Source organism: Jatropha curcas, chromosome 2, assembly GCF_041381405.1.
Source record: "Jatropha curcas cultivar XTBG-Jc1 chromosome 2, XTBG_Jcur_1.0, whole genome shotgun sequence".
NCBI lineage: Eukaryota > Viridiplantae > Streptophyta > Magnoliopsida > Malpighiales > Euphorbiaceae > Jatropha > Jatropha curcas.
This window is the reverse complement of record NC_143152.1, coordinates 20,496,090-20,522,521: the sequence shown is the minus strand read 5'-3', so window position 1 is coordinate 20,522,521 and position 26,432 is coordinate 20,496,090.

The following is a 26,432-nucleotide window of genomic DNA, read 5'->3' as shown; positions in this document are numbered from 1 at the left end:
TTAAAATTCAGCAATTTCAACAAAACATACAAAGTTCCCAAAATATATTCAAAACCCTAACCATGTAAAACAACTTAAACAAGTGAAATTATGATTGCACTAACCTTATTAACAAGCTTGAATAAGCTTGGAAAGCCTTACTCCTTGGCTTTCTCTTTCCCCTTTGAGGATGGTTCTCCAACCTCTTCAAAGCATGAAAAATCAACATTACAAGCAAAACTTGAGAAAAGAAATAGTTGGAGCATGATTTAATGCATCAATAACATGTCTAAACCATGAATTCTACTTAACAATTCACAAAACTCAAAAACCACAACTTACTTGCTTCAATGGTAACTTCACTTCTCTTTGCTTTTAATCACCAAACTCAACTTCTACTTCTTAATTCTTAAGGATTAAGTACTAATGGTTTAATTAGGTAGTTTGGTGGTAAATTTGGAGGTAAGAAAATGAAGAAAATGAAAGAAGAAGGAAGAAAATGGAAATGGCGTGGAGAAGAGAAGAGAAGAAAACAAAAAGTGTTGTGGTGTTACTTTAAGTGCCAAACTCAAATTTGACTTCCTAAAATCATGCAAAATGTGTGGCTAAGATCAAGTCCTAAGTAATCTCATCCAATGGCTCTAAATATTCCTCAAATAAATCTCTTCTACTTCTTATTTAACTCCACCAATTAATTAAATAAACTCCACTAAAATAATTCCTCATTTATTTCTTAATATACCACACTAGAAATATTATGCATTTAATACATAAACTTTCCAAAAATATTCATTAAATATTTTCTACCCACCTAAATCATGCAAACATGCTCCAAAAATAGTAAATAAAATATTAACTAAGCATAGTAATTTTTCCGGACTAAAATAATACCAAGTCCCGGACCGATGGTACTATTCACAGACCGGTAAATCACTATTACCGACAATAAAAGAAAAATCAGTCTGTTACACCCACCCTAGCATGCATACTAATAAAAAGCAAAAAAAAAAAAAAAAAAATCCGGCCACAGAGGCCCGAAAATTTACATTCAGGCCATAGGGGCCTCAAAATTCGCCATTCGGCCACAGAGGCCTGAAAATTTACAATTCGGCCACAGAGGCCCAAAAATTGACAGAACGGATATGAAGGCCAAACAATCCACAAATCGGCCACAGAGGCCCAAAATTCACGATTCGGCCTAAAGCCCGAAAATTCCCAATTTTGACCCCTAGGGCCCAAAATGTATAATAAGTAATAATAATGCAATAAAAGCGAAAGCGGGCTTACCTGGGCAAAGACGCCAGTCACGGAGGCATGGGTATTAGCATCCACCGTAGGATTGACTTCTTCAAGGGAAATCCCTAGAGAATCTAGAAAATCTTCACCACTGAGGTCCGAGGAAGCCATGGAGAGAGGAAGTTCAAAGCCTTGAAGGTTGAGAGAATTTGAAGAGAGCTCTTTAAATTGAAGAGTTTAGAATGAATGGAAATGAAAATTTCAAGCTATTTATAAGCAAATGGCTAAAGCACGGGTCTTTTAGACGCGTCCGATTTTCGCCTTCAAAATTTGTGTTTCAGACAACCACCGACTCCCATAAATCATTTTTATGATCGCCGGTGGGGGGCAACTGTGAATACTCAAATTTTGAGGCTTGAAAAGCCTATTTTTCTAGACTACAGACACCCCGACCGGACCGAAGGCCATTTTGGGAGTTCACCGAAAGTATGCCAATATGGTACTTAAAACGTCCGGAATGTCGCGAGGATCGCGGAACAGGTCCCGGAATATTTTTTGGAGATCCGAAACTCCTAAAAACCCCTCTGAAGCGAAAGACCCAAGGGGCCGCCGCCGAGCACGGCGGCACCTACTGCCGGATGCCCAATTCTGCCTATAAAAATGGCCTCCGGGTCTTCATTTTGGCCACTCCTGTCTGTGTTGACGGACGATCTTTCTCCCTCACGCTTTTGCGATTCTTTTACCTTTTTTTTTGCATTTTTAATTCAGTCTTTATTTTTATACGTTGTGATACTTGGCCATTAAAAATTAAACAAATTCTAATTAATTAATTGATATTCCCTGAACGAGGAGCTTAATCTGGAGCTAAGAAGCGGTCGTCGATTAAATCAGGTACATAAACGAAACTCTGCTCATTTAATTTTAGCACTTCATGCATATTTCTCTTCTACTCTTAATAATTCTACAACTGCATAAATGCATTCACGTCATTATTTAGGTAAATAAACTGCTTTAATTAAGCACGATTAAATTTAAATGCCCGGTTAATTAATAATCGTGGCGTTAGATCTTAAATCCGACAATTTTGGCTAAAGAATCTAGTTAATTAATAACTATGGTTCAATCGCCTTATTTCGAACAAATCCGGCTTAAGTCCAATTAATTGATAGTTGTGGCTAAAAGCTTCAATCAATCGCGTTTTGGCAACAAATTGCCTACAGTTTAATCAATTACACTTTGGCAATAAATTGCCTACGGCTTAATCAATTTTTTGGCAAACAAATCGCCTATAAATAAGATTAACCATTTTTAGAGACAAATCGTTTAAATCAATTTTTTGACATAATACCTTGAATTGATCAATCAATTTTAGCTAAAAGCCTTAAAATCGATCAATTTTGGCTTAAATCCTTAAAATCAATCATTTTGGCGACAATCGCCCGATCACGTCATTTTGGCAAACAAATTGCCTAAATCAACACATTTTGGCCAAAGGTCTTAAACTCAATCAATTTCGGCGATAATCGCCCAATCAACACTTTTGGCAAACAAATTGCCTAAACCAACTCATTTTGGCTAAAAGCCTTAAAATCGAATAATTTTGGCAAAATGCCTTAAAATCAACCATTTTCGGCTCAAAGCCTTAAAATCGAATAATTTCGGCAAAATGTCTTAAAATCAATCATTTTCGGCTCAAAGCCTTAAAATCAATCAATTTCGGCAAAATGCCTTAAAATCAACCATTTTCGGCTCAAAGCCTTAAAATCGACCATTTTTGGCAAAATGCCTTAAAATGAACCATCTTTGGCTAAAAGCCTTGAAATCAATCATTTTGGCGACAAATCGTCCGACAAAATCAATTTCGGCAATAATAAGCCCGAACATTAATTTTGGGAATAATAAGCCCAAATATCAACTTTTGGCGACAAATCGCTCGACAACCATTTTTGGCACAAATGCCTTAAAACCAACATTTTTGGCGATGAACGCCTAATCGAATCAATCGATTCTTTGGCAAAATGCCTAAACAAACATGCACAAAGCATACACACACTCATGCATTAAGCATACACCTTCAAAGCCCTTCAAAGAAGGCCTATCGAACTACTTTGACTTTGATCTTCCATTCAAACGGAAGTACGTAGGCACGTTAGGGATTTAACCCCGAGCGGCAAGTCGAAATCACTTAAACATTTCATTTGGTCCAATTACATCATTCACCTTGCAAAGCATTCATTCTTTTGGTTAGTTGATCAGCATGACATGGTCTCGGGATCCACCTGGGGTTCGTAGACCATGCCTTAACTTTGGGTTAATTAATCTAGTAATTAGGTTAATTAAAAAATGGAGTCACTTAGGGTTTTTCCTAGTTTACCCTAAAATAATTAAACAAGGTGGCGACTCATACATTCACGTGCATTTCTGCCTTTAGTCACATGCATCCATATGCATCTGATGTTTCGGGGAGGGGTTCACAGAACTCTATACAACTTAGTTCTCCACCTCTTGTAGTAGTCAGAAAAGCTCTCGTCCTTCCCCTGTCTTAAACTTTCCAAGTCGCGCAAGCCGAACTCGTCACTCTCGTCGGTCTTGAAGTACTTAAGGAAAGCGGTCTGCAGTTTGATCCAATTCTTCTGAACCTCCTCATCTAGACCATCATACCACCTCCGATAGTCTTTATGCAGTGTTTGCGGGAATGCTCGCAAAACATCTTCCTCGTTGTACCGGTTCATCTGAGAGACTCGGAGAAATTCGGACAGGTGAGAACAAGGATCATTATCTCCTTCAAATATGGTATGTTTGAAAGTCTTGAATGAGGCAGAACTACTCGGGTGTAAAACATACTCGGTTATGTGAAAGTTGGTGACCGAGTCTTTTTCTTTTACTGCAGCCATTTTGTCGAATCTTTCCTTCAGCTCGGCAAGTTGCTTGAGCATATCATTCTCGACAGGGGTAGCATTTCCCATGGAAGTCTGATTATCCAACACAGGATCTGGAGTTTGCCTCTCTTCCACCATAGGTTGGCTGCTAGAAGGGGGAGTATTTTGGTTTTGGGCCCTGTCTTGAGCGAGAGCAGCGGCCACAATCTGAGCTATGGTCCTTATCTGAGCTTGCGAAAATCCGAGCTCTTCTCCTATATCATCTGTCATTTCTACTGAATCTGAGTCGGGCTCTGAATCTGATGAACTTGAATAGTTTACTGAACTGACCGGGATGAACTCGGGGATTGGGGATGTTCTGAGTAGACGCTGACTAGGATGTCGGTGCCAAGCTCTCGAAGTAGTTTCCCGGGAAGGATCAATTCTGGCAAAAAATTTCTGAGTTAAAGAGGGTCCTGCATGTATGCATGCAAAAATGAAAGCACATAAGATGAGAAATGCATTTCTAATGTGCTAAAGCCAGCATGAAAATAAGATCTCGATTCCAACGACTGGACCAAAAATTCGGTGTGAATAATATGACAATAACTTATTTTGTGTTTAAACATTTCGGGCATTATCTGTCGTCTACCGTTCCTTTTGGATTTACGATTGACTATTTTCTCTCAAATCCCTAACTTTTGCCTCAGAATGAAAGAATTTCCGAGCGAGATTTTATTATTTTGTTATTGCGTATTTTTTTATTTTATTATTATTTTTTTTTTGCATCCTTACTTTTTGCCTTGGAACATATGGCCCCAAGCAAGATTTTCATTTTATTCTGTTACAAATTTTCTAATCTCTCACTTATTTTCAGATAATGCGGGAAATGTAAAAATACAAAGGAATCGCAACCCCCTTATACCTCCCTTTTCTTTCGGGTATCGATTCACAATAAGTGATTGCATAGTATTATTCAAAATGAATTTGAAATCCAGTCTCAAAATCAATGTCAAATGTCCATGCCAAACATTAGCTCTTATTAATGCATGGCTGAAAAAGAAAAACGTTACATGGTGCATGAATGTCACAACATATGTACAGTTTATATCAAACAGGGGAACGGGAGTTGGGAAATGCATGCCTTCCAACCTTATTTCTCCCACACACGAATTCCGTTGGTATAAAATTCTGACATCTGTTTCCTAGGAATTGGTTTAATCTCGACAACCAACAGGGGGTTTTGAGATTGACGATATTAACTCTCGGAAATGAATGCGGTATAACAACAGCAAACAGAATCGGGTGCACCTTAGAGGAAGTAACTAAGGCTTTTAACTATATGCATTGGCTTTGGTCTTATTGGGCTTAACAAAGTCTAGGTTCCGCAAACAGGATTCGGGCTTTGTTGGGCCTACTCCTTTTGACGCACCTTTGAGGTACTAGGCTTGCGGTCGGTAGTAATGTTAATTCTCGGATGGATGCACCTAAATCGCATGGTCTAGGCTAGATCCACCATCAAACTTAACACCAGTACCAAAGGGTAGTATGGGTAGAATGAGGTGAGAAGAGAGAAATGCGAATGAATGCAAAAATCCTATGAAAGGAAAAAAGAAAGTAATTAAATACATACGGACGATTAATAATTTTCTATCGGCTTTTTCTAACTAATTTTATTTAGAAAAGTAGGCTTTTTAGAGTCAATTCCTAATTGCAACCACTACATTGTTTATTAAAAACAACCGGGGATTAGTGGTTGCAAAATCCCCAGTGAAGTCGCCAAACTGTTCCCCCCCCCCCCCCCGAAAATGCGAAATCTGGTTCTATTTTTTTTTTTTTTTTGGAAAAAGAGGTGATAAAACCTTTTTTGGATACGCGATGCCGATAAATCGGTCTTATAAATCATTTTAGTCGCCACCCATTACTTCGGCAATGAGACCGTTTCCAATTTTTATTTTATAAAAGTGACTCCATTTAACCCAATTTTATTCAAGGCCTATTATTTAAAAAGAAAACTGGTCAGGCATACCAAATACAATTCTAGGTAAGGGAATTAGGTATGTCGGCCCGTTGGAAGCCGACGCCCGGAAAACCAGCCTCTTTTAACCTACGATTTCTAATTGATTTTTATTTTAGAAAAGCCAATTATTCAAACCCAATCCGAACGAATCGAACCGAGTTCCTATGTAGAAAATTATTTAATCGTCCCAAATAAATTCATCCATTGCATCCATTCATAAATTAAGCATCACATTCGTCATTCATCCACCACACGTATCAAATAAAATTAAAAGACCCGCTCTTGCCTTATGGTTAAAGGCAGGCCACAAACCGAGTTTAATAATAACACCAATAATTAACAATAAGAAATAAATCCTAAAAAAAGGAAAAATCTCATAATCACTAATGATTAATTGATTTGGTTTGATTAAGACTCAGTTTGCCCATTATTGATCATTTTCCGGATTGAAATTAAAACCTACTTAATGAAATAAGATTAAGACAAAATAACAAAAATAAACTGAAACTGGGAGACAGTCGCGTCATGCAGCTGTTCTGTGGAAGAACAGTCGCGTGGCGCGGCTCTTGCCTTTCATTCTGGAACTAGTAACAGTTGCGTCACGCAGTTGTTCTATGAAGAACAGTCGCGTGACGAAACTCTATCATTCGTACTGGAATTTAGAACAGTCGCGTCACGCGGGTGTTTTATGAAGAACAGTCGCGTGACGGAACTCCTACCTACGTGATAGAACTGTTTATGACTTATTCTAAATCCTCAGGTTTATTGATTATTTATTCAAGATATCACATTAAATACAAATATAGGAATAAAAATACATACTGAGTATATAAACAGCTGCGTCACGCAGGTGGTCCAGTCCGAATCAAGGGCTTTTGGACATGAACAGCCGCGTCACGCAGGTAGTAGCTGCGTGACGCGACTGCTCTGGTCCGCAACTACCTTTCAAACTACCCTTTTTTACGTTTCTTTTTTGTCCAAAGTGATTAGAACAGACCCAGAAAGGTTCAACAATAGGCAAACTTACGTTTTATCAATGGCAAATCAATTAAACAATATGAAAATGAGATTTTTAAGAGATAAAATGCTAGAAATGAAAAAGAAAAGTTAAAATCGTTACCTAGCCCTCAGATTTGAGGATTGCATACACTGAGATTGATTTAGAGACGTTGTTCCACGATTCCAGAAGTGTGGTTGTCGAACTTTTCACAGAGCCAAGTATTTTCTCTCTTTTTCTCTTTTGCTTTTCTTATATTTTTATATTTCTTGATTTCAAAACTAAATGGTTAATGGTTTAATCTTCCTCAAGTTTACTCACTTGAGTTCTTGGGGAAGGAAACTTAGCTGTTTTAGTCGAAAACTTAATTTTTAGCTTTTGGATTTTTTTAGAGAAAAAATGAGATCAAGTGCAAAAAGTCCCGTTTTTGCTGTAACATGTTGTATTTATATGGCTAGGGCAATAGAGCAGTCGCGTCACGCGGGTAGAAGCTACATGACACACCCGTAAGATGCGTGACGCGACTTACTTTTCATACAGTTACCGCGTATCCATACAAACAGTGCAGGCCGTTGCACGGGCGCGCGCCAGAGGTGTCAGTCCTGTTAGAGCTGCGTGATGCAGCTAAGAGTGCCGTCACGCAGGTACTAGTTGTGTGACGCAGCCCTAACACGGGTCAGGTACCTTTGGGCGGTTTGGTTCAATTTTTGGTTCAAGCACTTCTGGTTTATCGTGATACCTTATCCCTTGTCCTCATATCATCATCGGGTCAGGTAGAGGCATAAAACTACGCGTCAACACACATGCATACATTTATTTTGTTTTTTGCTCATCAATTAAAAAATTATATTATTCCAGGTGTCTTAGTGATTTATGAGACACAAATAATCATATGTTACTTAATTTTTTTTTAATTTGATATCTTTTTTTTATTAAGCTACACTTTGTTATAATTTGGAATTAAATGAAATTAAGACATTCAAATTAAAAGTAAATTAAGTAACAATTAAATAAGTTATATTTTTCATACTTGAAAACTAGACTTATTATGTGTTAAGCCTAGAAAATAATTTCTATTTATAAAATTCAATGCGCTAATAAGTGCATTGAAATTTAATTAAGTAGTGAAATGCACAAATAAATTGTGATATTTTCTAGAACTTAGTGTGCATAGAGATGGTTAAATTAGATCAATTAAAAATTTATTCATCAATTGGAAAATAATAATTATTATGATAAGAAGTGTATATTAAACATATATTGAAAATTTAACCACAAACATAATTATTTTATTAATTTCCAAATAGTAAGAAAATAAAATAATGTCACTCATACAAACATGAAAATAAGTATTTTGTTTATAAGTTAGAGTGGCAAAATGGTGAATAAGTAGTAAAAATAAGAGCAAATGGATTGCCGTAGTTAATTTTATCTAAGTAGTTAATTTATACTTTATTAAGTCATATTTAAAAATTAAATTAAATTAAGACATTTAAATTGAAATTAAATGAAGTAACAATTAATTAAGTCACACTTAAATCAAATGAAATTTAGACAACTTAATTTAAATTAAGTTAAGTCACACATGAAATTAAATTAAATTAAGTAATCATTGATTAAGTTACACTTGAGAATTATAACTCAAATGATATATAAGCATACATTTTGGCATGATTATGAGTAAAATCTCAAGATCAATCCTTGTACAAATCATTTTGACATTTATTATGCATTTTCCTGTGATAAGTCTATAAAACGTTCTCTACATATAAATTTTAATGCGCATAGATAAAGGCAATAACTTGAATGACTAATTTATATTTTATTAAAATATATTTAAAATTTAATTTATATCAAAATTGCAGTTAAATGAAATAACAATTGACTAAGTCATACTTAAATTAAATTAAATTAGACAATCTAATTTGAATTAAATTAAGTCACACCTAAAATTAAATTAAATTAAGTAGTCATTGACTAAGTCATACTTAGAACTAATTTAATTAAGACAACCAAATTGGAACGAAATTAAGTAACAATTTAACAAATTGCACTTTGTCACACAATTGGTCAAACTTGGAATCAAATTAAATTTAGACAAGCTAAGTTGAATTAAATTAAGTTACGTATTACTAATTCATACTTAGTCATACTTAAAAATTAAATTAAATTAAGACACTCTAATTTGAACTAAATTAAGTAACCGAAATTAACAATTGGTCTCACTTGGAAGTAAATTAACAATTGATTAAATCACACTTTGAATCAAATTAAATTCAGATAATCTAATTTGAGTTAAATTAAAATTTTTTTGAAAACTTAAAATTCATTAATAATAAATATAAGTCGAATACATCATAATATTCCTATAGGATTAAGAAATACAAATATAGAAAATTGAAATATTCTGTTTGGAGATGTTCTTGATTTTGACAAAAGAGATTAATCTTTCGGATAAAGTCGGTCCATTTTCAAATAGGACGATAAAAGAAACCTTTCACAATATTGTCCCAAATATTATTTTTCGGAAACTTGTTACAACTGACACCCACATAAAAGTTTAATATACCAAACTTTAATGGAGGAACATGTTGCATTACCAAACTCCATTGGTAAAAGAAACTTGCCCAAACTTGAAAATTTGAAGTCTCTAATTATAAGCAACCAATAATTCATTTGTCTTTTAAATTGCCTTAAAAGTAAAAGATCCGAATAAAAACTCCTCAATAACAAGAAACAATCCCATGAAATGAGAGAAATTAATAACCCACCAAGAGGATACCTAAAACACTCAAGATCTATCAACTATTACAGATCTGAGAGATTAAATCCAAATTTTGTTTCAAACGATTATAATTTTGAAAATTATTAAAAAAAACTAAATAAAAAAAAACGATTGAAAGGGACGAAAAGAAACGATTGGTGAACAAATAAGACGGTCAAATTAAATTATATTTGATCAAGTCATACTTAGCCACACTAAGAATCATACAATATTAAGATACCTTAATCAGAATAACGTTCATATTACAAATGGTTATAGATATAGTTTTAGTTATTACTAAACAAATATATTTTATAATTTAAATCACACTTCGTATTAGATGCACTCCCACTTTGTTTGTATATTTTATCAATGGCGGAGGAAATTAATAGTTATGTACCATTATACTATTGAAGTTGTTGATTAAATTAATTGCTTAATCAATATTCATTAATTATTTGGATTAAAATTTTTTTGGCTTAAATTAGTCCTAAAAGACTATTGATTATTGATTTTCAGTTTGTTTATATTGTTTTAGACTTAAAATTTTTATTTAATTATAAAAATTTTCACGGCCAATGGTAGTAACCATACTTTAGTTAAAATTTTTATATTGATTTAGACTTAAAAATTTTTATTAAAAGGATTCATACACTAGGATTTCGTATCCTCTTAAATAAATTAAAAGAGTATTCATACACTGTATTATTGAAATAGCCAGACTCACCGGTCAAATCGGTTAATCGGACCCGATTGATTGTTCAGTTCGATTATCAAATTGGATTGATTTTGAAAAAAAAATTGAATTTTTTGAGAAAATCAGGTTGAACCGATGATAAAAATTGAAAAATCCCAAGTTTTCTTGATCAAAGCGGAAAATAAACCTAGTTTTCTTAATAAAAATGGAAATTTTTTTTTTGGAAAAAATCGGAGTTTTTGAGAAAACTGGGTTGAAAATTATTTTGTTGCACTTAATATATATATATATATATATATATATATATATATATATATATATATATATATATATATATATATATATATATATATATATGATGCCAATTCGGTTACCAATCCAATTTACAATTATTTGGGCATTCTTCAATCCTTATAGAATTTATTTTAGACTTAGTTTTTTTTTTTTTAACTATATAAATTATTTTGATTAGCTTGAATAAATTTAACCACGACCATTAGACATGATGTCACGACTCGACTCCATGGGCCGGACCGGCACTAAGGCCCAGGTAAGCTTAAGGCTCTTGAGGCCCGTAGTAAGCCCGAAACACTAGAATCTATTATCTCAGTATAAATTTCAACATTCAGCCCATATGATTATGAAAAATAAACCTCAACATTTTATTAGTTCTCGGCCCAAGTTTATCTTCTACATCATTCTATAGTTCAGGCCCAGTTTACAATACATCACATTCTAATATGGCTTACAAAATTATTTTGTCTATGTTAATTCACGACTAAATATATGTAAATCCTACAACTGCGGAGTCACTAACTCTTGGTATACATAACTTTTTATACACATAATTACATAGTGAAATAATTATGGAACTAGGAAAATTTCTCTATTGCCCTGCGCCGAAGAAACATAGCCTAAATCGGATTAAAGAAAAACTTACTTCCTGAAAAATCAAACAAGACATGTGAGTTTTCTAAGGAGTAATAATTATTACACAACACACGCAGTCACACAAATGTGTAAACATATCAATCTAGTCATCCGACTAGTTATATGCTCACGCAGTCAGTCACACAAATGGCATGTCACCAGCACTCACAAACAATATCACCTTCAAATAATCACATCACGTGGAAATTAGTCAGTGGAGTCACCGAACCCCCGATGAGCCGTCCTCCCACATGGCTCATCCTCTCACATGTGCACCAGGGAGCCGATCCCCCATACTGGCCGACCGGTCTAATCCTCACTTTACCAGCCCTCTCATTATTTTTTTATCCTCTCTTTTCTTTTTCATACCAACAGGAGGCAACCCGGTGGTCTCCATCCAATCTAGATCATCAAGCGCTCACAACAGGAGGCCACCTGCGACCTGCGATCAAATCTAGACTGTCCGGTGCGCAACGACGAGAAGCCAACCCGTGGTTAACAGTAACGGTAACGGTAGGTGCACACGGGGGCGCCGATCTCCCATTTACCCGGCTAACAGAAACAGAATCAGGATCCATATAACATAATCAGAATATAACAGAAATCAGAATCAGGATCCGTATAACAGAAACAGTCTCACAAACCCATGGTGACCCACTTCATCCCAATTCCATACAAGCAAAGCACAGCAATATCACAACACAACTAATCAAACATTGCAATCGAATGCAGACATATTAATCAATTGGACATCGTAATGTAATGCACAATTAAACATCCAAAATCAATGCAAATAGATAAATAAATAAATAAATAGTATTAACAATAAACAAACACTAAAATAAATGATAATAATGAAAATAAATAAATAACTGAATAATTCAATGAATAATAATGAAAATAAATAAATAATTAGAGCACTCTATTTAATAGTTATTAAGTTATAGAGTTAATCTAAATAAACTTATTAATTATGTTATTACTTAAAACTAGTCTAAGTTCTATTGAAATTTCGGCAGCACCTCCCCTAAAAATTTGACTATCCACCTGTTTAAATATCACAATACTATTATATATTTATCAATCAATACACAGCCCATCCGTCGGGCAATCAATCAACTTAATTCCCATCCTCCTTTCAAAACAACCATGTCAACACGCACTAATTAATTTACAAATTATAATAACCTCCAAGCATGTTCCAACGACATTATTAATTATTCTCTAACTAATTATCAAATAAATGTACAATTTATAAACAAAACTTGTATCATTAAGTTAAATTCAGCCATCCTCGTTTGATAGTTACCTAGCCATTAAATATTATAGAACTCTTTATCAAACCTTCATTTCTTCATCCTTGCTTAAAGGTGACAATCACATATTCATACCTTTATCATATTTTAAATTAGCCAATAAGAACAAATGCCTTAATTAAATTAAAATTTAATGAGTACATCTTACCAAGAAATCCAATTTACAACTTACAATATACCAACTAACTAATTCTTAACAAGAATTAAATCTACTACTTCAAATATTCCATATCAAGTAATAATTTATATAAATGATTGAAAATAGCTGCTGCCACTACCAAAAGTTTCTCAATTCATTCGCCATTTCAGTTTATAGTCCAATTGAAATGGTACAGTTAAGGTTTCCTTCATAACATACCAAGAACTCAACCAACGACCACAAGTACCTACTATCATACTAACGAATCATCATTTCCTTACAAAAATTCATAATAGATTCAATAATCTAGCTATTCTATATATGAATTCAATTTATAGCTTCCATTTTTATATATATTTATTTATTTTCTTTTTATCAAAATTTCCTAGTTAATCTTCATAACAGTAGCTAAGAATTTCCATTTCTATATCAACTCTCCTATTCAGGATCAAAATTCATGAAATGTATTGAATAGGGTTGAAAATAATTTACCCGACTAGTCGCAAATTCGAAAAAAAAGCAGATAACGCGACTGTACCTATTGCGAGCAGCTCCTGGGTTTGCTGTGCCAGCCGGAACAGGAAGGGGAGAGTGAAGAAGAGACCGAAGCTTCTTCACCGACAAGAGAAATCGACGCCGCCGGAAAATCAAGCAGGAGGAGGCTCGACGCGATTTTCCGATCGAAGGATGTCGCGGCTCTCCTGCACCTTCTACGCACGCCAGAGACGAAAGAGGGATGAGAAGGGAGGCCGGAATCCACTGTGGCGTGGGGGCGACGACAAGGCATGGCGCTGGTCTCCGGTGATCGAAAAACGAGAGGAGGAGATGGCCCGGTGAGGTCGCGCTGCAGGAAGAAGAAGAAAGGAGAGAAAAAAGGAAAGAAAGAAAGTCGGTTTCTAGCAAATTCTAGGCCATTCCGGTTCGATTCAAACCGGTTTGGTCTAATTTGATGATTTTTGCTTGATTTTCGCTTGATTCTCGGATTTTTCCACTGGTTCTCAAGTTATTCGTGTGGTTTTCAAAAATCAATTCGATTTCCGGGTTCGGTTCGATTTATTTCGATTGTTTTAGTTAGGTTCCGTAACTTTTTCTCCATCAACTCAATAAAAAAAAATATATTAATAGTAACAATATTTGATTTCAGGATAATTAATTTATATATATTCATAATAGATTAAATTGCTGGAGTTTCATATTATTTCTCGAAAATTTTAACTATTCTCAAATCGAAAATTTCCGATGATATATTTGGGCTTAGGCCCAACTCGCAAACTTGGGCTCGAATTGAAATTGTTTGGTATTTATAGCCCATATAGTTGAAAATCGAGATTTTTGATTTAATAAAAATTCGAAAGTTTCGAAAATAAAAATTCGGGGTATTTCAAATGACGATGCCAAAAATAATTTTTTAAGTCAAAAAATTAATGATTGTCATCATTTTTAACATGTATAATTAATTATGTGATGCAGTGAAAAAAATCATTGATCGTGGGAAGATGCAATTAAAAAAAATACAGTTCCCTCCAAAATTAAGTTTTTTTTCACCCATTTATCTTCCAAAATTACTCAAAGTTATATTTGTCATTTTAAGTGACATGATTCAAGATCGCCATGATTCAAAATCACTTCTCTTCCTTAGCTCATGAAGTTTTTTTTTTTTTTTTTTTCTCTATTTTGTCTTCTCTTTTACTTCCAATACAACTTTAATAACTTCCCTAGTACCATTTTGACAGCTACATTAAATGGTTATAGATACCTTAATCAGAATAACGTTCATATTACAAATGGTTATAGATATAGTTTTAGTTATTATTAAACAAATATATTTTATAATTTAAATCACACTTCGTATTAGATGCACTCCCACTTTGTTTGTATATTTTATCAATGGCGGAGGAAATTAATGCTTATGTACCATTATAGTATTGAAGTTATTGATTAAATTAATTGCTTAATCAATATTCATTAATTATTTGGATTAAAATTTTTTTGGCTTAAATTAGTCCTAAAAGACTATTGATTATTGATTTTCAGTTTGTTTATATTGATTTAGACTTAAAATTTTTATTTAATTATAAAAATTTTTCAATTAGATTGTACGGCCAATGGTAGTAACCATACTTTAGTTAAAATTTTTATATTGATTTAGACTTAAAAATTTTTATTAAAAGGATTCATACGCTAGGATTTCGTATCCTCTTAAATAAATTAAAAGAGTATTCATACACTGTATTATTGAAATAGCCAGACTCACTGGTCAAATCGGTTAATCGGACTCGATTGATTGTTCGGTTCAATTATCAAGTTGGATTGAATTTGAAAAAAAATTGAATTTTTTGAGAAAATCAGGTTGAACCGATGATAAAAATTGAAAAATCCTAAGTTTTCTTGATAAAAGCGGAAAATAAACCTAGTTTTCTTAATAAAAATGGAATTTTTTTTTTTTTGGAAAAAATCGGAGTTTTTGAGAAAACTGGGTTGAAAATTATTTTGTTGCACTTAATATATATATATATATATATGATGCCAATTCGGTTACCTATCCAATTTACAATTATTTGGGCATTGTTCAATCCTTATAGAATTTATTTTAGACTTAGTTTTTTTTTAACTATATAAATTATTTTGATTAGCTTGAATAAATTTAACCATGACCATTAGACATGACGATGCCAAAAATAATTTTTTAAGTCAAAAAATTAATGATTGTCATCATTTTTAACATGTATAATTAATTATGTGATATAGTGAAAAAAATCATTGATCGTGGGAATATGCAATTAAAAAAAATACAATTTCCTCCAAAATTAAGTTGTTTTTTTCCACCCATTTATCTTCCAAAATTACTCAAAGTTATATTTGTCATTTTAAGTGCCATGATTCAAGATCGCCATGATTCAAAATCACTCCTCTTCCTTAGCTCAGAAAGTTTTTTTTATTTTTTTCTCTATTTTGTCTTCTCTTTTACTTCCAATACAACTTTAATAACTTCCCTAGTACCATTTTGACAGCTACATTAAATGGTAACCAACATCACTACACTTCAAATGGATTCAAAAGAAATTATTTAATTCTTCAACTTTGCAAGTTTTAAAATGATTTGCGATTATTTAAACATGTTCCTTTTGTTAATAGGTTAAACACGATAAAAATTTTTTTTTTTATTTTAAGTTGATCAATTAATCTACCTTCCTCTTGTCTTGTTTCAATTGTTGTAATTATATACATAATACAGATACTCATGTCATTTTGATATCACTTTTCATTATCACATCTTCACTTTTCGAAAATTTAATATAATAACCAAACACAATAATATTATTTCTAATATCACTTTTTATTATAACATCTTTACTTTTTAGGAACTTAATATAATAACCAAACACAATAATGTTATATTTTTCAGGAGGTAACTTCCCTCAACTTATATTTTCTGGAAAGTGAACTTCCTATAAAATAGGCCAACTTAAATCAAACGAGATCTATATGTAGACATTTGAATTTTTTTTAAGTTAATTTAATTATTTAATTAGCCAGTTAAATTATTGGTTAGTTAAATCAAATAATTTATTTTGATAACCAATCAAAATATTAAATGGCTATTAAAATAAAATTATTAGATAAATATGTTTATTGCATAAATAAATAACCTAATAAAGTTCAATAAACATTCGCCATGTGGACCAATCAAATTAAATACTTGACGAATAAATCAGACATCTACTTAAGCTAAGTGATGCAATAGCAGCTAATGAGAGCTTGTTAAGTGGACCAATCAAGTTATATACTTGACAAGGGACTTCCTTAAATCTCTATAAATAAGAGGCCTCTCTTCACATATTGGAGATACAGATACGGAGAGAAAGACAGAAAGAAGCCTCAAAGCTCTGTCAAATTCAAGACTATAAAATCTCCTCTCCCAGGTCCAAAAAATCAAATTCTTTCAACTTCAATTCAAGATCAAGTCTCTTTGACCCTTGAATTTTTCAAAGTTTGTTCTATATCAATTCCACATCAAGTTTATTCGATTGTTGAATCGTATTCAATTTCAAGTCATTTTGACCATTTAATCGTGTTCGCAACAATAAAGAGAAGAATCAGAGGATAATCTTCTTTGTAATAAGAGATTCCACAATAGAGATTGTATCCACTTTTTTTATTATAAATATAATTTGTATTTTGCATTTTTGTTTCTTAATTTTCAGGAACAAATTTTACGTATATAGATTTCTGGCATGCTCAGTGGGTCCATCTCTACCTCTCATCTCTTTCCTTTGCAAATCTTGGAGTTTCGACAAATCATCCAAAAGATTCAATGGCACCAAAGAAGGTCACTGTCACCTCAAAGGTAGCACAAACTAGCGCTTCGAATCCTTTCAATGTCAGATCTACTACTGACTTGAGTCTTGCTGCAAATAGTAAGACAAAGTCCATTGCTGAAATTATACGAAGACGACTCCTCTGCCTCAACAAGTTGTTATTGCTTCGCCAATTTGGTGGAGTTTGCAGAGAAAATCATTTTCCACAAGTGATCAACTACTTCAACAACGAACTCTTCTGATGTCATGTCTGTTATGATGACTGAAACTATATCAAGAGAAGAACAACTGGATGCTCTGAAGTTGCAACTGGAAGCTCTCAATCATGCCCTTCAGAAGAAAGATAGCCAAACTCCCTACCTTATGAACAGGTTAGAAGGTATGATGGGGAAAAGTCAAATGTTTGAAGAGGATGTGTAACACCCTCCGCCGAGTCTCGTGAGACCCGACAACGGATGCCATATTCGGTGCCGGAGACACCGTCCTAACTGAACATACAAATCATTAAATAAGATTATAAATTAAAAGTAATTGAGTATTCACAAGTGTAGCGAGTAATTTTTTTTTTTTTATAGATAATCATTTCATTTCGTTTTCATCTCTCTTTTTTTTTTTTTTGAAAAAAAGATTGGGAAAAATCCTACATAAATACTGTAAGAATTTCCCTTTTAAAAACTGAGCTCGCCAAACATGTGAATACAAAACACTCCCAATTAAACTCCAAACTCCCAACATCTCCACATAATCATCATAACACAACAACACTTCTATATTTTCATAATTATATAAATCCTCAATAGCAGTTTAATATTCATCAATTAATTGCATTCAGTATATATATCAAGTCTTAATAAACTAATCATACCAACTCTCTTGAAATATTTTATATTCAATCATTTAATGAATCTTATGCTTATCTCCGAATATAGACACCAACATAATTGCTAATTACATGCTTAAGTTATAATTCAAATAATACAATCTCTGAAAATATAATACTTATACATGCCATAGTTCTTAAGTACATAAATCTCAATCTACTACTACCACAATAGTCACTTTTGCCCTGATGCTACTCTTCTAGTCTTCAAGCAGCAACCACAGTCTTTAACCTGCGCGTGATAAAAATCAACGCGCTGAGTATAAAACTCAGTGGTGCTCATAATTCACATACTTACTAAAGTTGTGATGACAACTTACTTAAAACACAAATGACATAAAATCATTAAATTGCAACATACATGTACATTTATAGCAAAAGAAATATCAAATAAACTATTAATTAATAACATAAAGAATTTAATTCTTTCAACTCATAAATTCATTACTTGCACATTTATTATACCAATACATATACTATTTATGTTTAAAACCATGTACCGGAATATCATGCTTTGACAATTCATTTGATAACATAATCATTAATTTCCAAAGTAAGGTTTACTAAAATAATATGATCTCATTCGTTTAATTCAAATACTTTGAAAGTAATAAGACGATTATAAATACAAATATGTTAATTCTTTAGTTAAGGCTCGTACTAATACAGAATGAACATAAGCAGATTGGATCGTGGCCTATGTTAACGCCACCCCCATCACACAATCGTGGCCTATGAAAGCACCACCCCCATCACACAATCGTGGCCTGTGAAAGCACCACCGTGGCCTATGAAAGCACCACCCCCATCACACAATCGTGGCCTCTGAAAGCACCACTGTGGCCTACGAAAGCACCACCCCCATCACACAAATAAGCGCGTCCGCCTATTTATAAGGGCTGATAACCCTAGCATATGATCATAGCTTCACATAACAAAATCAATCTCATCATACCACGTTTCAATCATGCATAGTAGAGCCCAAATCAAAATCATTCTTTCACAAAAGCAATAATTCTTAATCAAAACCTCTTCATTACTTAATACCCATCATTTCAAATTTCTCAACTTACAACTTACAAAAATTACCACATTCTTCAAAGGAAATATTGAAAATATATATATAGATATATATACTTAATATAGGAAAATTTCTCATAAATTCCTTTTCTTTTAAAACTTTCTTAACATCATAATGAAATTTATCATAAGAAACTTCTTATCATAAAAAAAAATCATACTTTACTTATGTAAAATTCAAAGCACATACACCTTAAATACCCTTTTTTTTTTTAAACTCTAAACATATGAAAGTTATCAAAATAATCATACTTATGTCATAGATATGTAGATAGCATACCATACAAAAAAAAAAAAAAAAAATTAAGTAAGCCTTACCACCCTAGAGTGGTTTGGCCTCTTAATGAAAACCAAGGGGAGGAATTTTCTTCTCCAACCAAGCATACTAACATAACTCTTATGCACTAAGGTATCCATTTCTATCCTCATCATGCATTATCTAATTCCACACTTTATGCCAAAATTTCCAACAATTTTTCCCATTTATATCCATTTAAACATATCCACAATACCACTTTTCAACCTTATATCTTATTTTTATCAAATCAATCCTCAAACATACAAATAATCAAGAGAATCTCATCACACATGATTCATACATACATTTATCCAAATAAACCTATGAGTCAAGGCATAGGAAATTTCCAGCATTAAAATATCCTTGACCTTTGCTGTGTTTTTAAGACATAACTTGAGTTATAGGTCTCCAAATTGAACGAAATTAGATTCATTAGAAAGCTAAGACAAAATGCTACAACTGTTATGAAGGGACCACAGCCCAGTTCAATGTGTAAGATGGTAAACAGAAGCTAGGAACACAGACCAATAGTCTAGACCCGATTCAGCAGAACTATGTCCAATGTTTATTACATTCCTACTTCACCAAACACTCAAATTAAACCAATCTAGAACCAGGACAGTATCAAGACACAAGGAAACAACTTTCATGAAGACCTCAAAACCAAATATTGTCATTATAGTGGTCAAAATGGGCACTCAATTCAGTGATGCATGTGGCCCGATATAACAGAGTCAGTTTAGGTATTTCAGCCATAAGTTGAGCTATGTATCTCCAAATGGGACAAAAGAGGATGGGTTGGAAAGCTAAGAAGTAGACCTACAACTTTCATGAAGGACTTAGACACAAATGGAAAATAGAAATGGTCAAAAACTACTCCTTAATCTCACCCAATAAAACTTTTTCCAAAATTCAGCTTACTTTAACCATGAAAAAAAACATGAACAACAAAGATACAAGGTAGAAATTTCTACCACATACTAAATACTCATCAAACATCACCCAAGAGTATGTTATTGCAACCAAAGTTCAACAAATCAATCATTTCATACCAAAATCCCAAAATACATGTATGATAACATAAATGCACAAAATCAAAAATTCAAGTAAGGTAAGTGTGTTTATGAACACTAACCTTAAAAATAAGTTTTAGCAAGCTTAAATTAAAGCTTTCTAAGCTCTAACTTTGCCTTTACTCCATGGTAGAGGTTTCCCCAACCTTTGGCTTAAGTAGAGAATCTCTAAATTTCTTGAAACTAATCACCACAAATCACTTCTCAAGCTTAATTCTCTAAGATTAATTACTTAAATCAAGTTGGGTGGGTTTAATTTGGTGGATTTAACAAGTAAGAAGTGAAGAAAAACAAAGAAGAGAAGAAGAAGAGGAAGTGGCGTTGAAGAGAAGAAGAAGAAGAGAAAAAGTGGTTGCTCAATAATTGAAGTTGACCTTATAAAGTGATCAAAGGGTATTTTGGTCTTTTCTCCATAATTGGATGGCTAAGATTAAGCTCATCTAATGGCTAAAAATATTCTCCAATTCAATTCCTTCACAATATTATTTATCTCCACAAATTTCTCAAATTACTCCATAAAAATTATTCCTCAAATTTCCTTAATTAATAAAGCATCATAATTCACTATTCACTAATTATCTAAATTCTCCAAAAACATTCATTACTTACTTTCTACCCATAAAAATCATGCATACATACTCCAAAAATATTAAAAAAAATATAAAACATATATAGTAATTTTTCCGGAGCAAAATAATACCGACTCCCGGATCGGTAGTACTATTCACAGACCGGTGGTACTATTCATAGACTGGTAAATCACTACCCATTCATAGTTAATCATACTCAATATCTTCCTCGGATCTAAATAAAATATCATCCCCCTTTCTATAGCACCATTCATGACCCGATAAAATAATATTATTTTAAGATTCGAAAATTTTGGGGCGTTATAGGATGGATCCATATCGAAGGGGTTTACACCACCGAAAGAGACGTTATCAAAGGAGACAGCTGAAAAAAGGGTGTCAAACTTACTACTGATAGCTTGGTCTCAACTATTCAGTTGAAGGAGTTGATTAAAGAAGCTCTGGAAGATTAGTTAGAGACTATGATGCAACCTTGTTACACCTACTCAAAGTTGTACACTTTGAGGATCAACATGATGAAGATGCCATCAAATTACCAACCTCCCAAGTTTCAACAATTTGATGGAAAGGGAAATCCTAGATAGCATGTAGCCCACTTTTTGGAAACTTACAACAATGCTAGCATGGACGATGATCTTCTCATCAAATAATTCTTTCAATCCTTGAAAGGGAAAAACTTTGATTGGTACACTGATCTTAAGCTTGGTTCTTTTGATAGCTGGGAATAACTCGAGCGGGAATTCCTCAATCGCTTCTACAACACCAAATGTGTAGTTAGTATGATGAACTCCATACTACTCATTAGTGGAAAGAGGAATCTATTATTGACTACATCGAAAGATGGAGAAGTCTCAGTTTGAATTACAAGGATCGACTATTAGAAGCTTCAGCAATTGATACATGCATCAAGGGCATGTATTGGGGCTTGCGCTATATCATGCAAGGGATCAAGCCTCATACATTTGAAGAATTGACTACTCGGGATATGAAGCTCAGTATTTCTGATCATGGGAATTAAAATATCCTAGTTCAAGAGCCCAAAAACTAGAAAGATGAGCCAAAATGTGAAAATTCGCTAAAACACTTGTCAAGTCAGAAGGTAAGCATTCTATGGCTGTAACAACAATGCCAATCAAGTTACAATCTAGGACTGAGAGAAAGCAGCATGTGAAGGCAACTCTTTTCAGCCATTAGAGAGGGAAAAGACTACTCTAAAGGAGAGGCAAGAAAAGAGCTACCTTTTTTTCAATTCTTATGTTTCAAGTATGTTGGATGAACTACTTAAAGCTAAACTCATCCAATTGCCAGAAATGAAGCGTCTAGAAGAAGAAACTCAAGTGGATGATACAAACTAATGCAAGTAGCATAGGCTAATTAGCCATCCAATTGGAAAGTGTTTTGTCTTGAAAGATAAAATGGTGGAGTTGTAGAAGAATGGTGTCATCACTTTCGATGAGGAGGAGGTAACTACTAATTTGACCACAACAGTGGTTGATGAATCCCTGATCTCCACAAGAAAGGAAACAATAGAGTTTGGTCCTTTGGATCCAGTTCAAGTTGAGGTGTCTGTTTTAAACCAAGTTTCTTTGCCAAATGAGCTCAGCTTGCTACACAGAGATACAAGCACCATTGGTGGCAATGAATCTATCGAGAATCAATTCAAAGATGAAGGATGGACTTTGGTGACTCGCAAAAGAAGTAAAATGAGGAGCCCACTTCCATCCAATGCAATTCCGAAGAGGAATAAGGTGTTGAAGAAGTTTGTCAAGTCAACACAACTGTCTTCCTCAAAGATTCAGCCAAAATCTCAAAAGATCTTCGAACTGTAGGTAGAAGATTACATAGAAAAAAAGCCTAGGCAACCAATTACTTTAGTGTAATACATGCCAAAAGGAGTTAATGGATGTTAAATTATCTTTTCCATGATGTCATGTTGAAGGAGAGCTAAAACAAGAAAACGATGAGGAGACTCAAGAAGCAAAAGCCTACTACATGACTGTTGAAAGGATCACCTTTACTAATGAGGGTCGTGTGCTTAATGATAAGCCTCATATCATCCCTTGTTTATTGCAGGTTATATCTGCGAAAGAAAGGTAAATCGAATCTTGCTTGATCTAGGTTCAATCGTCAACATTATGCCTCTTAAGATATTCTAGGAACTTGGCATACCAATGAATGAACTAAAGTAAAGTCGATTGATGATACATGGCTTTAATCAAAATGGGTAAAGGGTTGTTGGTAGATTTAACTGCGTATTGATGAGATGGAGTCAAGTGTTCTTGTGATTGTTTTCGCCCAAGGAGATCCCAAAACCCCGGAAGGACCCCGGAAAACTTCTTTTCTTTTTTATTTATTTGATTTGTGATTTTTATTGAGAAAGTGATGACAAAATCTTTTAGGAAACGCGGTGCCGATAAATCGGTCTTATAAATTATTTTGAGTCGCCACCCATTATTTCGGCAATCGGACCGTTTCCGATTTTAATTTATAAAATGACTCAATTTAACCCATTTTTATTCAAGGCCAATTATTTGAAAAACTGGTCAGGCGCACCATGTGCGATTCTAGGTAAGGGAATTGGGTACGTCGGCCCGTTGGAAGCCGACGCCCGGAAAATCGGCCTCTTTTAACCTACAATTTCTAATTGATTTTATTTTAGAAAAGCCAATTTATTTAATTAGACTCAACCCGAATAAATCGAACCGAGTTCCTATGTGGAAAATTAATTAACCGTCCCAACTAGGTTCATTCATTGCATTCATAATAAATCATCATCACATTCACCATCCATCCATAGCAAATATAATTAAAAGACCCGCTCTTGCCTTATGGTTAAAGGCGGGCCACAAACCAAATTTAATAATATACTTAAACAATAAACAATAAATGATAAATCCTAAAATCTTATAATCATAGTAAATTAATTGATTTGACTTGATTAGAACACAATTTGCCCATTATTTATCATTTTCCGAGTTAAAATTAAGCGTTTGTTTAAAACTAAAATAAGATAAGAGAAGCATTCTGGGAATTTAAGGTAGTTGCGTCACGCAGCTGTTCTACGAAGAACAGTCGCGTGACGGAACTCTTTGTTATTATCCTAGAGCTTTAAGACAGTTGCGTCACGCAGCTGTTCTATGAAGAACAGTCGCGTGATGGAACTCTTAGTTGCGTGACGCGACCGTGCGTGGGCTTATTAAAATGCCCGGTTTTATTAACTACTTATTGAAAATGTAACATTAAACAACAACTATAAAAATGAAATAAAGATTGTGCGCACGAACAGTTGCGTCATGCGGGTAGTCCAGTCCAGGTTAAAGCCTTTTGGACATGAACAGTTGCGTCACGCAGGTAGTAGCTGCGTGACGCAGCTGCTCTGGTCCGTAACTACCATTCAAACTGCTCTTTTTACGTGTTCTTTTTGTTAACAATAGTTCAACACAACTCAGAAATGCTCAGAAATGGGCAAAATGACATTTAACCAATAACAAACTAACTAAATACTATGAAAATGAGATTTTTTAACAAATAAAAGACTAAAAATGAAAAGAGAGGGTTTAAGTGATTACCTAACCCTCAGATTCGAGGATTGCATGCGTTTTGATTGATTCAGGGACACTGCCTCACGATCCCAGAGGTGTTTGTTATAAAGTTTTGCACAATAAATGTTTCGTTTTCCTTTTCTCTCTTTTTCTCTTCTTATGTTTCTTTTTTTGTGTTTTTTAATTTTAAATCTATGTATCTAATGGCTTGATCTTCCTCAAGGTTACTCACTTGAGTTCTTGGGGAAGAAACCCTAGCCGTAAATCAAAAACCTTTGCTTAAAACGTTGAAGTCCAAAGAAAATGAGAGAAAAGTCCCGTTTTTAAGACAAAATGTTGTATTTATATGGATAGGGCAACAGAACAAAGCTGCATCACGCAAGTAGTAGCTGCGTGACGGAACCGCGAGTTGCGTGACGCAGCTTACTTTTCGTACAGTTGCCGCGTATCCATACAAACAGTGCAGGCCGTTGCACGGGCGCGCGCCAGAGGTGTCAGCCTGGTTAGAGTTGCCTGACGCAACTATGAGTGGCGTCACACAGGTGATAGCTGCGTGACGCAACCCTAACACGGATCAGACTCCTTTGGGTCGGTTTGATTCAATTTTTGGTTCAAACACTTCTGGTTGACCGTGATTCCTTATCCTCATATCATCACCGGGTTAGGCGGGGGCATAAAATTACGCGTCAACAGTGATTGATGTAAGGACAACTTACAACATATTGTTAAGGTCTCCTTGGATTCAAGGAAATAAGGTGTTGCCTTCGATTGACCATCAATGTTTCAAATACTCAAAAGATGGAAAAGTAAGAACAATCATAGTTGATTCGAAGTCGTTCATTGAAGCTGAATCATATTTTGCCAATGTAAAGTTCTCCTTTGAAGAATTTTCAATTGAGGAAATTCAACCGACCTTTGAGGATGGCAAAGTAAGGGCGTCTGCAAAAAATATTGAAGAAGGGGAATCTTCCTCAACAAACGAGGGCGAACGTGATGCTTTAGCAAAGACAAGTCAAACAATTGCTAAAAAAATAGAACTTCATTTTGTACCTACCTCCAAAGGCAAAGGTGATCAATCTTCCTCCTCAAATCAAGAAGATATCATACAAGGCCTAAAAGATTTGACTCTACCAATCACCAGTCTTATTTCCCCTAAAGTTTTCAAGTCACTATTGAAGAGTTTTACAAGGCCTTCCAAGAGACCGATAGTTGAGCTTAGAGCATTGCCAGCCAAAAGAACAAGTGGTTTTGACCTCAATTCTTACAAACTATTGGCTGAAGCTGGGTATGGTTCTACTGATGTGGCCAATTTAACAAAGGATTTCAAGAATGGTGATAGTGAATAATCATCAACTGGGATTCATAAAGTATGGAAGGAGAAGAATACTACTGATCAAAGGTATAGAGTTGGCCTAGGGTATCAAGCTCCTGCTCCTTTACGCTTGAAAATTTGAAAAGAAACCTTTAATAATATTTCTACTGAAAAAAATAGAGGAGATAAAAAGCAAAGTTTTGAGTCCTATTTTTAATCGATTAGGAGCTCCTTCAAATTGCATTTTGGCCTTTGATCGAATTAGAACTATAGAAAGTGCGGACACTAAGAAAAGTAGAACCTTCATCCACCAAAGGCTTGGGATTCCAAAACCAAGTAAAGGAAAGAAGAACAAATAGAAGCAGTCTACTGTTATTATAGATTGCAATGACTGGCGTAGCA